The sequence below is a fragment of the Diadema antillarum genome, unplaced genomic scaffold (genome assembly GCF_040938485.1).
Source record: "Diadema antillarum isolate AM-2024a unplaced genomic scaffold, OU_Dant_1.0 seq00000901_RagTag, whole genome shotgun sequence".
Lineage (NCBI taxonomy): Eukaryota > Metazoa > Echinodermata > Echinoidea > Diadematoida > Diadematidae > Diadema > Diadema antillarum.
Genome location: NW_027271761.1, coordinates 645,867 through 665,420, shown reverse-complemented (window position 1 = coordinate 665,420; position 19,554 = coordinate 645,867).

Here is a 19,554-nt window from a genome sequence, read left to right as displayed (position 1 = left end):
GCGCAGCATGATCCATGCACCGCACTATATCGCCTAGAAACACCACACGTTGTTCGATCGCGATCGCACGTGCTGGTATAACGCTTTCCAGACAATAATGTGGTCGTATTCTAGAAAAAAAAAAGGAATTTGTAGCAAAAATAAAGAAGTCCTAATGCCGTAAAATCTGTAGTTTTGCTTCGTTAAACTGACTCAATCGACTCACCACACTGTCTCAGCGCTGTAGCTATAGCAAGAGCGCAGTATGATTCATGCACCGCGACCGCACATATTACATCGCATAGAAACACCACACACTGTTCGATCGCCACTAGCTCCAACACCAAAATAATTTCCACTTTTTGGCAATCCAGGGTACAACCTTTTTAAAAGAATAAATAATTCAACAAAATGGCTGATTTTCATTTGGTACCCCGGGATACCATTTATGTCATCATATAGTGTTCCTCAGTGAATGTGCATCAAAGTATACACTCATAATAGTTCTTCAGCTTTGCGTACTTACATAGAGATCAGTGAAAAAAATGTACACTACCGGGATTCTTGAGTATATCCAAGCCAGACCAGCCTTCCCACTCCGTGCTTTCCGCACACTACCAGGTCTTTAAGCTTTGAATAGAAAAAAAAAAAAAAAAAGGACAAGACTCTGGGGTTTTCCAGAGCACCACTCTGTGAGTAGAATGTGGCCAACAGAAGACAATTGCAGATTAGCCTAACACACATACCATGACATCTCACAGAAGAATTGACACCTAGCAATTAGACAGGTATAGTGGCTCAAGCATGTATATTTCAAAAGTTTTCCAAAATGACAAAAGACAAAACACATTGCTTGGAATTTTCAGAGCAACCCAACAACTGTGGCAAGTTGCCCTTTGACCTTTGACCTTAGAAAGATGTTGCTCATGCAATGTTACCACCTGTCGGGACTGGAATGTGGTATGAATAGGTAATTTCTCTTCAACCTTTAATGAAACTTATGGAGACAGAGATTGCAAATTTTGTAGAGTTTATTGACCTTTGACACTTGAGAGCTGACCTTTAAAATTTTAACTGAAGATGCCCAGACTTTGTCAAAGCAGAGGTATAGTGAGATCCACACTTGTTATCAGCATGGTGAGCCTCACTCACAGCTGTCCAAAATTAGTGAAAGAAGCATCTCTGTGATCACTGGAAGGATAAAAGACAGTATGTGGTATCATGTCACAGCAGTAGAAGGAACAATGTACACATGAAATCACAACATTCTTGGCCATGTTCCAACATCCCGGTTTGTTTATGAGAAATAAACTGAGATTTAGAGATAAAGGTTCAGACCGTCTCCTATCAAATCCAGTGTGGCGGAAGAATTCAATTTCACGGTCTCCTACGATCTACATGACAGGACACCGGTGCGCTGCTAACCACTGCCGCTATTCCCCAAGAAGATCCTTTCATCATTACCCACTTCTCCCCTCTTTCCCCTCCCATCTCATCCTTCCAACTCCTATTACCTCACTTCCAGTTAGAGCCCCTTTCACATTGATCTCTTAACCCTCCTCCTCCTCCCATCTCATCCTTCAAACTCCTACTATCTCACTTCCAGCTAATGTCCCTTTCACACTGATCTCTTAACCCTCCTCCTCCTCCCATCTTGTCCTTCAAACTCCTACTATCTCACTTCCAGTTAAAGCCCCTTTCACACTGATCTCTTAACCCTCCTCCTCCTCCTCCCATCTCATCCTTCAAACTCCTACTATCTCACTTCCAGCTAATGTCCCTTTCATAATGATCTTTTAACCCTCCTCCTCCCATCTCAACCTTCCAGCTCCTATTACCTCACTTCCAATTAAAGCCCCTTTCACACTGATCTCTTAACCCTCCTCCTCCTCCCATCTCGTCCTTCAAACTCCTACTATCTCACTTCCAGCTAATGTCCCTTTCATAATGATCTCTTAACCCTCCTCCTCCCATCTCATCCTTCCAACTCCCACTACTTCACTTCCAGCTAATGCCCCTTTCAAACTGATCTTTTAACCCTCCACCTCCCATTTCAACCTTCCAACTCCTATTACCTCATTTCCAGTTAAAGCCCCGTTCACACTGATCTCTAAACCCGTTGGTCCCATGTTGAACTCCGGGTGTTTCTATGGGGAAGAACGGGGAGTCATTACTGCCCAAAGAATTCCTTCTCCTACATCATGCATCATTCACAGCTGAAAGATGATGGAAGTCCTATCGAACATCACCAGGACTAAGGCACCACCACCTGAACATCGGCGGGGTCTCTGTACACACATCACCTGAACGGCCTGTACATTGTAACATGTCACCTCAACTGCATATATGGGTATTGGAACAGTGCATGCACGGGCACTGATGCTGTGTACAAATTCATTTATATCTCCTGTCGATACACATCTAATAGTCTAGAGTTATCCTAGGGTGACAAAAGGTAACTTCAGCTCCAGTTTTTGTCCACGTTGCATTGGTGTCCTAACGAAAATTGACAGAAAAGACTTTTCAGACTAAAGAACTTCACCAGGTGCATTGTGTTGTACCAGCTGAAGTTTACCTGGTATGAAAGAGGTCATAGGCACATGAAAGCATCTGGGCCCTGTTTCATAAAACTTGTTATCAGTGAAAAGTTGTCATAGTTGTTACAAGCTACTGAAATCCTTGCATCTGATTGGCTAAGAGCAAATTTGTCACAGAAATGTGGCAGTTGTCACTGATAACAAGTTTTACGAAACGGGACCCTGATATAGGACGTTAGATCATGAACATTCCCAAACAAGTAAAAATCCTATTTTTAACCAAGCTCTTTTTTTGCAGGGTATGTAACTTTTTTTTTTTAAAGCATCAACATCCTACACTGCTTTGATGCAGAAATGTGCACTTTCAGCCTGTAAATATGGATAATAAACAAGAATATCACTCTGTCAATTTCATTTGTGCTGCCTCTCTAACAGTAGCTCCTCTAGCAAAATAACATTTGTCAGAGCAAATCTTTCTTTAAAAAAAAGATATATCAACATAGTTCAAGAAACTCATATTGTATATACTATAAAACAAGTTTTCATTCTGACTTATAGTTTCTGGATTTTTTCATCTTTTTTTTTTTCGGGGGGGGGGGGGGGGGGTTGGGGGTGATTTGTTTTTGTTCTTTGTCGTTGTTTTATTCACTTACTGGTTGAATCTGTCCTTGATATTAGACAGACAACCAGGTTCTGTACAATGACTATAATGTTTGAGGAGCTGGGACAGGATGGGTTAATTGTCAGTTGGCATTGCTCACATTCTTTCTCTCTTGTAGTGGTACAGAAAGAACAAAAGAACACACATAAAAGTTCCACCGTACACCGAAGTCGGCTACCACATTGCTCATACACACACACACACACACAAACACACACAAACACACAGAAGTGTAACGTGCACGTGGCTTGTTGTTTACAACATCATCCACGTCGTGACCGGAGTCACATGAGTGCCCTACCACCCTGGTATCTTGTACAAACAACAACCCACTCTTGCTGGTTGTTATTTGCCTGCCTGCCTCACTGCTGTTGGTCATCAAAAAGCATAAAGACTGGGGGGCTATTCATAGTTCCTTTAGTCTGTCCTGTCACGCCAAACTGTCCACAGAGACGACCGAGCACCTGCGCCGCAGAAAATGTGATCATACCTAACAGGTGGCCTGCCCCACAAGATACATGGCATCACTCCCTAAAATGTTGTTTGCCATGGGAGCACTCGTAAATGTGAAGAACAAAATGTAATGTGGTTACCACTATCACATGGAGATGGTCACTGCACCAAAGATGCACAAAGCTACCCCCCCCCCCCCCCCATCTTTTCTAATTTCCCTCCTTGGAAGGCAGAACTTCATTTTTGTTGAGATTCTGTATTGTTTTGAAGCACCAAATTTTTGTGCTTTTTCCACCCCACACAAAAATTAGTCACGCAAATCCTCCAGAAACCTCAAAAAACAAGGGGAGATTATCCTGTTATCTGGGGTATTGAGGACCGCAAGCACGATGTAGTGCAATCCATTGGCCTAACCCTATAGCCAACACTCTGATGGCAATATTTGCAGGGGTCTGATAAATGCCCCCCTTTTTTAGACTATGGAATTTACTTGCCATGGATGATCTTAAGTCTCCAAAACAATACAGAAAGAAAAATGTCAGTTTAAAAAAAATGATGAGCTACATCAAGAAGAATTTTGAAGGCTGCCAACTGGGATTCATTCACACTGGGCATTGCCCTGGCCTTCTAAGACTCTTGACCAATAAATATAACAAATATTTACATGTACAGTTGAACCTCTCTTATCCGGCCTCCCTTTATCCGGATCTCTCTATTATACGGACGCAATCTCGCCGTGATTTTTTTTTTTTTTATAATTACGAGAGGAAAGGGGGATTCCCTACTCCTTGAGAACTCCTACACAAACCCACATGAATTACATATTACTTCCAACATGATTAACATACATTACATCAAATTTCCTTCCAAATTGCTTACCTTCAGACATTTTAACATCCCCAAACATCCCCAAATCATCGCAAGAACATGGACAGATTATGCGCTCGAGTCCTCTCATATCGCATTGCCACATATAGGTCCATACACAGCCGTTGATATGACTAGATAGACATGCATTGTTTCGAGTCATTGGCTTAGCAACGAATGATATTGAACACTCAAAAATTGTTCACACACAGCACACACATAAAGAGAGAGAGGGAGAGAGAGGGTGGGGAAGAGAGCAACCCAATCGCAATGCGCTATCACTTTTTACCTTGGGCCCAGTACGGTATTATACAAATGATGCACAGGATAGAGTGTGTTAGTGTAGGCGTGGTGCACTCGAGGGTATTTACAATTGTGAAACATGCACGAGGCGAAGCCGAGTGCATGTTGCACTACATTGTAAATACCCGAGAGTGAGCTACGCCTCTACTAACGCCACGAAATAATCCTGTGCATCATTTGTTTTATAAAATGGGTCGAAAATTCGAAAACTAACATCATTTTTCAGCGTTTTTCACGTACCTTTGTGGGTCGACAAGACGTCCGAAGATGTTCGTCTCAAACATTTACGCACGTCGCACTCGCGGAAGTCCCGCACATACAGTATAAGTATAATGGGGGGTTGGGTTTCCGGACACTTAAGTTCCCGCATGAAAACTTACTTATTTTACATAGAATATGCACCCTTTACCTTAAAGACTTGATATAGACTCCTCATATAGGCCTACTAGACAACATACTCTGAAAACTGCGTGAGAATTAACCTGCTAAATCGTTGGATTTGCTCTTCAAAGTGACTCCATGTACGCGTCCGGTCCCATAACGCTTGGTCTACTGTACTGTACAAAGTGTACGTATAGTAGAGTATACGTACGTACGCCACACATGTTATGCACAAGGGAAGACAGGCCGGCCGGCGGCAGCCCGAACTAGAAGTTGTTTACAGGATTGACAGCGCGTATGCATGCAATTCATCAAAGGAGCCGCCGCGCGCACAGACGATCGGCAATCTACCATAGGATTACAGGCAGTGCAATTGTACTGAAGTAAAGGAAGGAGGTGTGTCTCATTTCAGCGCTTCCTATTGGCTACATTCTTGAAGCCATTTTATAATAGGTAATGTAGCTATCTGTTACTGAGTGTAACAATGAAAAGGTTGCAGTATACACATTACTACATGTGGTACTACAATGGGCTACATCAGTACATGTGTCTGTATATGTACATGTATAAAGCATTGAGTCTCCCATATCCGGCCAAATCCCTTATCCGGATGAGCCCCGGTCCCGACTTGTCCGGATATGAGAGGTTCAACTGTATGTATGAAATCTACAGCCATACGCAGAAAGTGAATGTGAGCTAACTGAATGTGGGGGAAAAAAATCTTATCTAGACTACCTACATACACCATATCAGACTCTCAAAACTAGACGAAGAAATATGGTGGATTTTATCTAAAAAGTTCTTTGCTCAAGGAGAAAAGAAGCTGAATGTTGCAGGGCACTTAATGTTATCACTACCTCAGACTCGGCATGGATTTGATCATCATCCCACACTGAGAAGTGTTATGGCCTTTGTACAATGTACATTAAAGTACTTGTGACGAAAAAATATATGATTTATGTCTGAAATTCTAAATTAAAGACAGTGTGAAGGTCCACTGACTGAAACTGAAAAGATTCTTATCTAGTCTGCCCACTTGTACACCACAGGCCTGCAACTCATCAAGTCTTGGTGCAATATCGTTACAGAAATTACCATATTGTCCTCATTAAATTTGTGACTTGGGATTTGATTGCATACCCTAAAGAAGAGAGAAATTACATAAAGTTGGTTAGAATTCATTTGACTTGGATAAATCAAAATTAAATGTGCCGCTATGAAAGAAAAACTTATTGTAAAGATGTGTTGTTAATATTACGGATCAGTTACAAATTTTGAGGCTTTGGAAATCGAGATGCGTTTGATGATTCTGAAACCAAAATATGGTCACAACAGAAATAAAACGTTTCCATTCTACCTTATCAAATACTACCAATGAATGACCAAAGCTGAAACACATATATAGAGCATCAAATGCACAGAAATATGCCTTCTTGGATATGACGGCTTGAGCAAAGAAAGAAAGTGGCTGTTTTTAATTCTATTCCGAGCGAAAGAGAAGAATGGTGCCCTGGTAAAATTAAATCTTGATCAGTACCTCAGACTTAGAATGCTCTGGTTCTTCTCTCACTCTCCGCAGACCGCTTCCCTCCCTCACCTCACTCGTCGACGGCCAGTCATGTAAATCTGTAGCAAAATAAAAACGTGTGAAGGAAAAACAAGGGGAGGAAAAATGTATTTACTTTCTTAGCAGACAGACGGAGTCACTGACATTGGCAACTACCCACTCCACTGACGACGGCCCTAGATTCGCACTTCAAATTCAAAGAACTTAGCAAGGGCAGCAGTTTTCTTTTCAACAAAAGAAAAATACTGGTTGCCATGGGATCCTGCTGATGTGTTCATGTTACACAGACTCCAATAAAAAATTAACTTTCACTTTTGCAAGGGATATGAGACAAATTTGATGATAGTATTTTGTTGTTTTTGGAGGAAACTTTGATGACTATTCATTATATAAAGCACTTACGAGAAGCAAAGCATCAGTCATTTTTATATACAAAATCAGCTACACACCAATGCAAACAGTGTACTCCCCTAACTTCATGATGAGCACTACAATGTGGAATGTAGAAAAAAAAAACATTCCAAAAATAGAACACCACACTTTAAACAGGAATGAAGAAAACTGCAGGTATCACATTTTTAGAAATGACTTACAAGTGCCTCTTTACAATTCTTGCTGAATCATTTCAGACTATGTGTCAACAAATACTTCTACATTGTACAGAACAATCCAACTTTATCACAGAAGAGTGCATGGACTGTGAGAGGGGGGAGTTCTTGAGCAGCCAAATGGGGTTAAGGAGACCATCTTACTGATGTTTCTAGATGGTGGGGTCCAGCGGCAATGTTGCCCCCCCCCCCCCCCCCATACCATTTGAAAGGGGAGGAGTCAAGATTTCCATGTATTTTTTTTTTATTTCTTTCTGTGGACAATTTCACATGATACTGTAGATTTGTAATCAAAGTTCCTATATATGGGACAACATAAGGTTGAGGAGCATAACACAAAATTCACTACACTGTACTTAACTTTATAACATTTTAGTCTGCAATCATAATCTTATTCAAACCAGCATGATCATAACGGTCATTCAGAATAAATTGGTCTATTTCAAACAAAACAAAAAATCTCTGAGTAGTTTTCATCATTATGAAAAGCAAAAAGTAAAATCAAACCAGATTGATTGAAACAAGCATGTGACTACATCATCCCTTTTCTTCTTTTTTTTTTAACTCTTCTCCTACATTTTGTATGTTGGCATAATGATGCGCTATCTTGATCTTAGCCATGGAACTATATAAACCACATAGCTACATATTCCACTACTCTTCAAGTACTGTATACACCGAATATTTCGCGAGGTTTTTATTTTCGCAAATTACACGAGTCAGGAGCTATTCACGAAATTAAATACATGCGAAAGTATTGACTGATCACGCTATGAATGTGATGTACGCGTATACATTTCTCTGTTCGGTACATGACTCCACGATTGCGAATTTAACCACTCGCGAAATCGTCAGGAAGTTCTGATTCGCGAAAGTTTAGACTCGCTAAATATATGGTGTATACAGTATCTGGTCAAGGAGTATATTGAGTTCCTCATGAATATCTATTATCTTTATCACTGTTAAAACATGTAAAGCTAGTTCACTGACCTTGCAGAATGTATGTTATAAGATCTACATATAGTACCTGTGCATTTTCTTGCCACTGGCAGTGCCTCATTACCCCCTGCCCCTCCTCCTCCCACCAATCCCCTCTCCCACCTACAAGTACAATCTATCCAACTATCCACCTCAACATCCACACATCACAGCAAAGTCTGGTTTCCCAGGTTATATTTATATTACTCTCTGGTTGTTTCAGTTGGCAACTGACATCCCACAAAAATAGATGTGAAGTAGACATCAGTGTTTGTGCAGACACGCAATATTAGTCTCTGATCACGAGGATAAGAACATACATAGCCTACAGCTTGTCCAAATGTACCTCTCATCCAATGTTGTTCTTATTTTGTTGATGTGTTCACGCATGTTTATCTCACTTTTTTCTTTAAAAGAAAAAAAAAGGAGTCAAAAGGAGCCTGAGTTTTTGATCCTAGCAGAATCTTCATCAGAGATTTGATTTGATTTATTTATTCACCGTAAATTCAGCATAAAAAGAGTACAGTAAAAGTATGACAAGCAATACAAAACATATGATCAACAGTAGAATAATACATAGAATGCATCAAATATGGAAAAGAGGAAGAAAACAAGAGAGGGAAATAAGCAACGAATATGTATGGTAGGATAGCCCATTCAGCTCAGTCTACGAAGACATGGCTGTTCTTCCATGGGGTCCTAGTATAAAATTGATATTGACATCAGGAAAAAAAAAACAAAACAAACATTCAAACTGTAAAAAATATGTATATCACTGACAAGAGAAAAAAGGACATTGTATGTCGACTAAGCTACAAAGAAAGTAAACATACTATAAAAGGATTACAAAAAATCTGGAACAAATGATATCAATTTACTAGAAAATGAAGCAGGACTACAAACAACTTTTAAGCTTGGAGGGAGATTGTTGTATTGCACAGCACCCCTATAATAAAAAGTTCTTTTACAGTATTCTGTCCTGGGTTTTGGCAATGCTAAGTTACCTGTTGACCTAAGTAAATAATTAAAATGACAATATTGGAATTGATCTTTTAAATACGGAGGTGCAAAATCATGTAATGTCTTAAAAACCATGGTGTTTAAATGGCAACAACGACGAGCTGCTAAAGACTTCCAGCCTAGACGTGCATGCAGCTCTCTGACCGACATATGTCTATACGGACTTATTCCTAATATTATTCGACATGCTCTGTTTTGAAGTTTCTGTAATAACCTTGTGTGTTTAGAACTGGTTGAACCATATATGACATCTCCATAATCAAAGATAGGAAGAATAATTGCGTTATAAACAACTTTTAGATTGGACAGATTGATTGTATGTCGTAATCGGGATAACAACCGTACCAATTTACTTATTCGAATGCACATCTTATCAATATGGAGGTTCCATTTCAGACATGGATCTAAGATCATGCCAAGATATTTCGTAGAATGTACCTGACAGATAATATTTTCATTTACCAATAAATGTAGTTTATTGCACTTTTTTAACTTCATCTGAGAGCCGAATAACATACAAACAGTTTTATCTTGATTGAGGCTCAACTTCGATTCACACAACCAGCTAAAAATGTTCTGTAGTTCAGAATTCAAAACAGACTCAATCATAATGATGTCTGAATGTGAAAAATAAATAACAGTATCATCAGCGTATAAATGTATTGAACAGGAATGGACTTGTTTGACTATGCTGTCAATATATATGATGAACAAGAGTGGGCCCAAAATTGACCCTTGCGGAACACCGTAATCGATATTGGCTTCCACTGATGTTGATGAACTAAAATGTGTATATATTCTGCGATCAGTTAAATAACTAGAGAACCATGACAAACAACTCTCAGCAACACCTATAGCAGATAACCTTTTTAACAGAATGCAAGGATCAACAGTATCGAACGCTTTGCGTAAGTCTATAAACACTGCACCGGTGTACTGACCGTGGTCAATGGCGGTCAGCCAATCATCAGTTACTTTTAGTAAAGTAGAAATGGTTGAATGATTTTTCCTAAAGCCCGACTGGGCTTGGGATAAAATATTGTTATCTTTCAAGTAATTAGTCAGTTGGACTTGAACAAGCTTTTCCAATATTTTAGATACCGAAGACAGAATAGAAATGGGTCTATAATTATTTGGGGATGCTCTGTCTCCAGTTTTATATATTGGAATTATTTTTGATCTCTTCCAATTGGAAGGAAATGTACATTCTGATAAAGATCTATTGAATATGTGGGTCAATGAAGAAACAATAACCGGAAGAGCCATTTTTAGCATTATCATAGAAATATTGTCTACTCCCGTAGATTTCTTATTACTCATTCCCAGAATTGTTTTCATTACATCATCTTCTGTTACTGAATTAAATTCAAAACATGATTGGACAGAATTAATATCAACAATATCATTTCTGAAATCCGGAATAGTAGCCGCTAGTTCGGATCCTATATTTGCGAAAAAATCATTGAATTGATTAGCCAAAACTGAACTGTTATTGCTATCAGTGCTGTTGTTAACAAGCTTTTTTGACGGTAGGAGCGGTTTAAGCACCGACCAAACATTTTCACCGGAAGAGCAATTAAAAACATTTGATAATTGTTTAGAGAAGTATTCTTTTTTTGCCAATCTGCATTGCTTTGTTACTAAGTTTCTGACTTTACGATACATATTCATAATATATTCATCATTGTATTTTGAGGCCTTTCGTTTCAGATCATCTCTCTTTTTCATTAACATTTTAATATTTGCGTTTATCCAGGGGGCAGGCTGTTTTCGTACGCGTTTCTTTTTAACCAGGGCAAATTTTTCAATCGAATCCATAAAATATGTTTCCCAAAGTTCAATTGCTTCATCAATAGTTGTGGCTGCTGATATTTCATGCCAAGGGTGATTAGACAAATGAATACGAAAGGCTTCCAAATCTACATTTTTTAAATTTCGGTAACTTATAATCCTAGGACTTTGCACAGATTTAAAATTCAAAATCAAATAACATAAATTGTGATCACTCAGTCCAACATTAATTACTCCATTATAAGCTTTTACTATATCAATCGCATTGGTCATCATATGATCTATTAAACTCCTCGTATTATGCGTGACTCGAGTAAACTGCGTGGTATTTATTTGCTGCAATGAAAATAATGTATTTATTTCTTCAAAACGCTTCAAAACATTCGACTTATATTTCTTGCGAATATCACAATTTATATCTCCCATCACAATAATATTTAATCTGAAAGTATCAACAAAGGTTAAAACATTTTCATATATATTCATAATTTCAATTTTGCTGTCAGGAGGGCGGTACCAGGACATAAACAAAAAAGGTGCACATGATTTCGGTCGGACTCTGATCAAAATAAGCTCCAGCGAATCAGTTACATCAGAATGTATCACCTCATAAGGAATTGAATTGCGAATATAAATAGCAACACCACCGCCATTACGATTCCGATCCTTACGGATTATATCGTAATGTTGAATACCTATTTCATTATCACTTATAGAATCATCCAAAAGTGTTTCATTCAAAGCTAAAATATGAATATTATTATCATATAAAAACAGTTTTATTTCTTCAACATTTTATTTCTTCAACAGATAAAAGGACCATGGTCATTTTGGATGAAGATTCTGCTAGAATCAAAAGCTCAGGGCCCCTTTTGACTTCATTTTACTCCATTGGCTCATCATCATTGGGTAAACAGTTTTTAGTAGCCTTTTCTTTTTTTTTCTTTTGGGCTACATTCCGTTTTTTTCTTTTCAAGAAACCACACAAGTCTGGCCATATATTGGGCCTATTAGTGACAAACTGTGCTAGTTTGTTTATTTTTTTAAAAATTGTAATTCTATACTAAATGTGACTTTGATGCAGAGAGTTACACAGAGGAACATGATGATAAAAGGTTTCATCAAAATCCACCATAAAAAAGTACAGAATTTTGAAGTTTTTTTGGTATTTTTTTTAATATATACCAAAAATTAGAAGGTATAGTGACATCATCAGAGAGAACTCTCCAATTGGTTTGTATATAAAACATGAACATCACGACTTTACATGAAATGTTAATGGTAATGGCCAAAAATCGTTAAGAAAAATCACACTTTTGGTAAAGGCTATCACATGTATGTAAAAAGTGACAAATGCATGACACTAGATACAATGCATGGTACAAAGGTGAACACAACATCTAAAGTTGAATGGTAACAAAGTGCCATGTCATACTTCATGTTGAAACTATAAATATTGTCATTACTCCTTATAATACAGTGTAGGATATGTCTAATTTTTGCTCAGAATTGCGCTGCTCCACAGGTTTTGCCTAACAGTGTTTTCATATCAGGACCACGTTTCTTCAGGGTGAAAATTTTCTGGTAACGAATACAGCAAAAAGTGTGGCCCCCGTAAGTTTTCTAGAACTAGGTTATCTGCGCTTCTCTGCATCTCTGGAGATTTTCTACATGTATCACCTCAAAGTAAACTAGGACTTTGCACCAGATTCTAGAAAAATGTCGCGAATAAATTGGGTCAGGCGCAGGCTTTTTGCCAATCTCATTATACAAACTGGAACAATGCCTCGAGTCTTGACACACTTCTTGAGAAATCATATTTATAGGGAAGCCAACACTACCTTCATACTCTCCATTTTCATCTCTACCAACAAAAAATTAAACAGATATTAATGATTACCACCTGCAAAACACAACAAGCAAGTATCGGCACCAAGTTTTCCAGACTGAAAAAAAGAAAAAATAGATGTAAGCCAAGATAATGCTTGCTCAAAATCCTATGCTGGTGACATAAATTGCACTTGATGTCTGCATTGGCAACAAGTCTGCGGCAGTATAATTTGGTGGTTCACCCCAAATTACACTAGTAACATGTCACTATAGAAAAGGGAAAAGAAAGGATATATTCTCTGGGCAGAATGTAGTTAGGTCATGTATGATATATAAAAGGTATTGTCTTCATCTTCCTCCTCAGAAAAAAAAAAAAAAAAGATCCTGGGAATTAAGTCATGCAGAATTTGAACATCCTAAATCACTTTTAAATGTTCCAATCTCTGGAGTAACCACATTGTAGTAGTGAGTTTATCAACATGTAATTTGGTTGATGTTTGTCATTCCCAGGGTTTGTTAATCCAAAAATTAACCAAGGTTCATTATTCTGAAGGTCTGTTATATTAAGAAGCACACAAATTCCCTATATAACTCAATTTGTCCAATTTGTTGATTACTGATAATCGATCATAAAAAATGATGTAGCAACCACAATCGGGTAAGCTCTGAGATTGTGGACTTCCGGTCAACCTTTTTGGCTAATATTTCCCTTTCCTGTCGTTATACAACTAACTTTGTGTTATTACGGCGTTATTTTACACATTTCTTATGCATACCTGTCCATTTTGGAGCAAGAATAGACAGTTCTGCAGGAATAAGAGAACTATGTTTTGGCTTTAATGAGCTTACACCTTGATGGAAGAAGTACATGTATTTGAAAGGAATTTGATGAGTTAAGCTTTGGATTCTCTGCATCTCTTGTCACACGCATGCTTCCAGTGGAGGCATCCAGGCACCAGCGTGAGCAGCGACTATCCATTCATCCATAATTTACATTTGTACGTTACGTAGCTCTACAATTGACAAAACATAACAAATATGCATATTTTATCTTGGGGCAATATAGCTTTACTGTTTCAACCACATTTGGAGCTTTAATGGGAAAGTGACCCATGGACAACATGATGGAAGAAATCTTGTGGAGACAAATGGGTGTACAAGCAGCAAAACGGGCAAAACTGGAATATGTAGCTGATAATACCACCACACTATCCAGCCAATATTTGGTATGCATTACCTCCAGATTTCACTTCTATTTGTTTATGTGTTAGTCTTGGTCCGCTAACAGTGATATCAAGAGAAGGGCACATCTTGTAAGATGTTTTCAAAATTGATAGACCTACTAAAACAAGAGTTTCCTCCATTTGGTCAAAGGGGAGATACATGTACTTCCCCTGTTTTTATGACAATGAGCGTTCTTACGACACTTTTTTTAAGGGGGAGTACCATGAGCAGAGTAACAAAGAAAGTGTTTTCAAGCAAAATATGACATTCTGGACTATAAAATATAATCATGTGACTTCCCGTCATGACACGCACATAACAAAGTTCTCTCTCTAACAAGCCCTCCTTCCATATACAACATCACATCCGCACATATTGTCCCCCCCCCAAAAAAAAAAGTTCTCTAACAAGCCCTCCTTCCTATACAACATCACATCTGCACATATTGTGCCCTCCCCCCCCCCCCCCCAAAAAAAAAAGTTCTCTAACAAGCCCTCCTTCCTAATATACAACATCACATCCGCACATATTGTCCCCTCCCCCCCCAAAAAAAAAGTTCTCTTACAAGCCTCCTTCCTTATACATCACATCCGCACATATTGTCCCCTCCCCCCCCCCCCAAAAAAAAGTTAAAGCTCAGTTGATATCATCCTCTCCTGAAGAATTATGATATAAAGCTGCTGTTTCAAATATATATTTATAATGAATTTACATCATTTAAGATTCCAGACAAAAAGTTAAAAACTTCCCAAAATGAATACTAATTACAAAGTATGGTTAACTCTTCATGTGCCACGTTCGCACGCCCGACTCAGTCGACGACGAGCCAACTTCCCATATTCTGCTCAAATGCACAAACCTGCCCAAACCGATCGATAAATCGGCAAATGCCACAGTACAATGAAAGCGTTTCTCGCATTCTGTTCCTCTCATGTATAACTTGCATTTTACGTGGTGATTGACTAGCAAGCGGTGTTCCCTTCTCAATTTGCATGTAAATTACAAGTTTCTGTAACTGTTTTGTGTGCAAAAGTCATGCCTTTGAAAGAATATCAAAGACTCATAGACCCCGTTTACAGTGCGAGGCTCGGCCGCCGCTCGGCTGCGGCTCGGCCCAGCCCCGCTTCAGTGTAAATGCGCAAAAGGCCAAATGCGGGGCCAAAATTGGCCTCACATTTGGCCTCGCTCTGGAGGTGGTCTCGGCCGCAGCTCGGCCTTTTTTTCAGTGTAAACACAAACTGGGCCAAATGCGCGGCCAATTTTAGTCTGGCTTCCAAACCCTCTGCCCGTACTATTTCGCTATTCAGGATATTAACCCCCTCAACGTCGAAAGCTAGTATAGTTTAAGGTGGTTTGCAAAGGATTTTTCCTTCGGCAAAGGCCTTTGCCCGAACGGCGACTTCGTCGCCACGGAATCCAGTTGGCAAAGGGTCTGAAAACCAGACTATACCAAATTGCGTTTGTTTACAAACAGAGCGCCACTACGACAAAATATTGAAAGGTTTGAATTAAAAGCGCGGCCGATCCCGGCAGTGTAAACGGACAAAATTGCGGGGCTCGGCCGCGGCTCGGCCGTGGCTCGGTTGCGGCTCGGCCCAGCCCCGCACTGTAAACGGGGTAATAGATTTGCCATACAATCTACATCAAAGCAAAGCTTGGTATTTTCACTACAACTTTGCTCACTACATGCCCAACTTAACAACAGAAATTTAAATAAGTTACATAGATTTGAAAAACATAATGTTTTCTCAGAGCATGACTACGTTGGTGTCTCAGAATAATGTGGCACACACGGGGTTTCCACCATGGCACATAAAGAGATAAAGGCACTTCTTCAAGAAACAGTGGGAAAAAAGATGAAAGCGAATGTTTACATATTCATACACATCATTTAAAAAAAAACACAAACAAACATGAACTTCAATGCATTATACATTACAATCAAAGTGTCAAGATTTCCTGCACTAAAAGTTATTTAAGCACTTCTGACATATCTTCTCTCCTTTGAGTGCACAAAAATCCAAACTCTTATAATTCACTTCACACTCCGTTGATCTCTGAAAGCTACACTTGGGCTTTAAACTCACGTGTATATATCGCTAAAAGTGTAACAATCTTCATTCTATTGATGAAGATCAAGTCGTCAATGATTAATAATTTCATTGCAAAATTTATTAAGACATGATTAACTGCACGCAATTTGAATTACGCTAAAGCCCTCGTGAGCATCGGCTCTCAATCACGGATCAAGAATCTTGCGAAGATATCGTCCACCATTATAAACAGGATATTGGATCAAGTTACAAAAATGGCATGTCATTTATTCCGAAAGGGCTTCACAAATTCAGGAACGACACGAAAGAAGTGAGAGAGAGAACTCTTTCTCAGTCCCGCACCACCATCTCGCAATGTCACGGCTAACACACCCTGTCACCCACTAATCCCTTCCAACTCCAGAGATTTGCAGAGCTGCAGTCGGCAGAAACATAAAGAGTTCTCAATGGATTTTTTCATCCAGAGGAAGTCAACAGAGTATGGCTAACATCCAGTAGGTAATGAGGGACATGGCTATTCCACCATTTAAATGACAACATCCGCAATCAAAAAATAGAAAACACACATAAATACACACAGAAACACACACACACACACACAGAGGAGGGGAAATTTCTAAGCACTTGTACACCTCTTCCTATTGGTCATATATCAATTTCCCGATTATGTTCTTTGGACGTCTGCTGCAGTTTATCTCTGCACCATCTCACGGGGTACACCGCATCCCAACTTATTACGCATCTGCGAAGTGACACTGCATCTGAGATGAGGGGCATGTCACACGCGCTTGAGGGCAGTGTTCTTTCTTAATTAACATCACCTCTAGTGGCCCATCTTGGGAGTCGATTCCCTTTGCACGATCAAAGAAAAGAGGAAAATCAGTCATAAATCTGACATGACAGAGAGGTTTTCAGTCGATGTGCGGACTGGAGAGAAAAGTTTGAATATGGGAAGAGCATTGATGGACACCGTTACATTTTAGGCCATTTAAAATCCCCTTGGGACCCACGAGTAAGGGGACTGAACCCAAATGCCATCGGGGGGAAAGAAGGAACAAAAAATCAATGATGACATCTCCTGTAATTTGATGAGGCAGAGGGATATCCTGACCCTCACTAGTTGTTGTACAATAGAGAAAGAGAGAGAAAGAGAGAGTGAGGGGGGAACGTGCATTCAAGTTCCACCTTAAGTCTCTCTGGGATTTGGTCGCGGGATAGGGATTCCCGCCACCTTCGACAGGCAAGGCAAAACGTTATCATCTCCCCCTGCATCAGACGAGCAGAAAGAGATCTGCTTGCTCGACCGCGACTTGGCGGCCGCTCACCAAGTGCGGCGCGAGGAGATGCTCAAACCAATTTCGGGAGTGGAGAGTCTGATCAGGAAGTATCCGGTCACAGAATATAATCTGGCCATCAGCGACTCAATCCCACCTCCCCCCCCCCCCCTTTGAACTTGTTTCTCTGTGTTTTAACACCTTTTTCTCATTCCGAGTTTTTGTCGGGAGTGACTTCAATGCGTTTACGATATCCTCTAGAGAACAACTCTCACTCTCAAGTGACAATTCGATGACGATTCGAACTCAAGGACATGAAGAACGACGGAAGGGTGAAAGCCATCGTGCATAATTTCTTTTGCACTTTTCATCGGCTGGTCCTTGAACTTTCTCACACGTCACAAATCTGAATGATCATATGAGAGTAAAAGTCTCATTCTCACTGTCCTTTTTTTTTTCCTTGTTTTCGCAGAAGACATCATGACAAAGAAGTCCATGCTCTAATTTGGGAAGTTTCTAATAAAAGATCCTTTTCATCATATCTTGTTCAGATCTCCTGCAGAATGCATATATACATATATATATATAAATTTTTTTTTTTTTTTTTTTTGGGGGGGGGGGGGTATTCTGCCTCATATATTCCCACCTTTGCATCCTCACAATTGCAGTGAGACTCAAGTTATAGGCTTCTGCTAGCATGCAACAGGCATTCAAAAAAAAAAAAATCAGCAAATATGATAACTCTCTGTTCCATTTACGTCATGGTAAATTACCAATAGAAACCTGTCATACGTCAGGTCAGCAGATGTAATGAAAACTAATTGATCCATTCATTCTAATCTCCAAACAGAGTTACCTCCATATGTACTTCTTAACAATGGGCCAGTGTGCTGATATCTACATATAGACTTTCCCTTTCCCCAAGAAACCTGATAAAATCTTCCAAGAAGCAAGCCATTAAAGGGATGGTACAGTATTGGTGGAGATGAGAATTAGGCTTTTAACTTTTTTGCGAGATACCAAGAAAACACTTACGATATAGTACAGAGCATACCATTTTAAGAGGAATTCAAAGTTTATTTGATGAAAATCGGGTTTGGAACGACAGAAACATCCAAAAACAAAGTAAAACAAAGCGATCGTAATAAAGTGTGGGTCCCACACTCTATTAGAATCGCTCTTTTTTGGATATCTCAGCCATTTCAAAACCAAATTTCATCAAATAAATGTTGACTTCCTCATAGAATTACATGCTCTTTCATGTTTCATAAGAGGTTTCTCATTATCTCACCAAAAAATGTTAGAAACCTGAAATTAGGTCTCAACCAAAACTATACGATCCCTTTAAATAGACTAGTTTACAAACGGTGTATATTCAACTTTAATATAATTGTACAACGTCACATTTCATAGCAGTTGTTCCTTATGTATTAAAGTAGGACACTTGCCTGTACAATCAGTGTAGTTTGCTTGATACAGCAACAAAGTATAAAGTAGAGCACACTTGATTCAAATTCATGAACTATAGCTCATTCTTATCTCTTCCAGTATGCATATTCCACAAAAATGTAAATGTAGATTTTTTAAAAAAAAAGGAAAAAGATGGCCTATCAACAGTTTGCATGCTTCAGTTGTTGTTATGTTGGGGGAAGTCTCAACTATGCTCTCTAACTACCCTGTATCAGAATAGCTTCTGTGGAAAAAAAAAAAACCAAACATATATATAGGCATGCCCAAATTCAAATTTGTATGTCAAAGATTGCTTATTTCACTACCACAGCCCAGTATAGCGGGATTAGCGATGTTCCCACCATCATCCTATTTGTATTACTGCATTCAATGACCCTATCATACATCCATAACAAGGGCTTGTGCAACACTTCCCTGGTATTAGTTGTGAAAATTCTTCATGTTCATTCACAAGAATTTACTACTCACAGTGGTCAAGCCTAACCATAAGCTTTTAATTGTGTTGGCATGGGCCTACTCACTACAACACTTTGTGGGGGGAGGGGCTTTGTCATTTT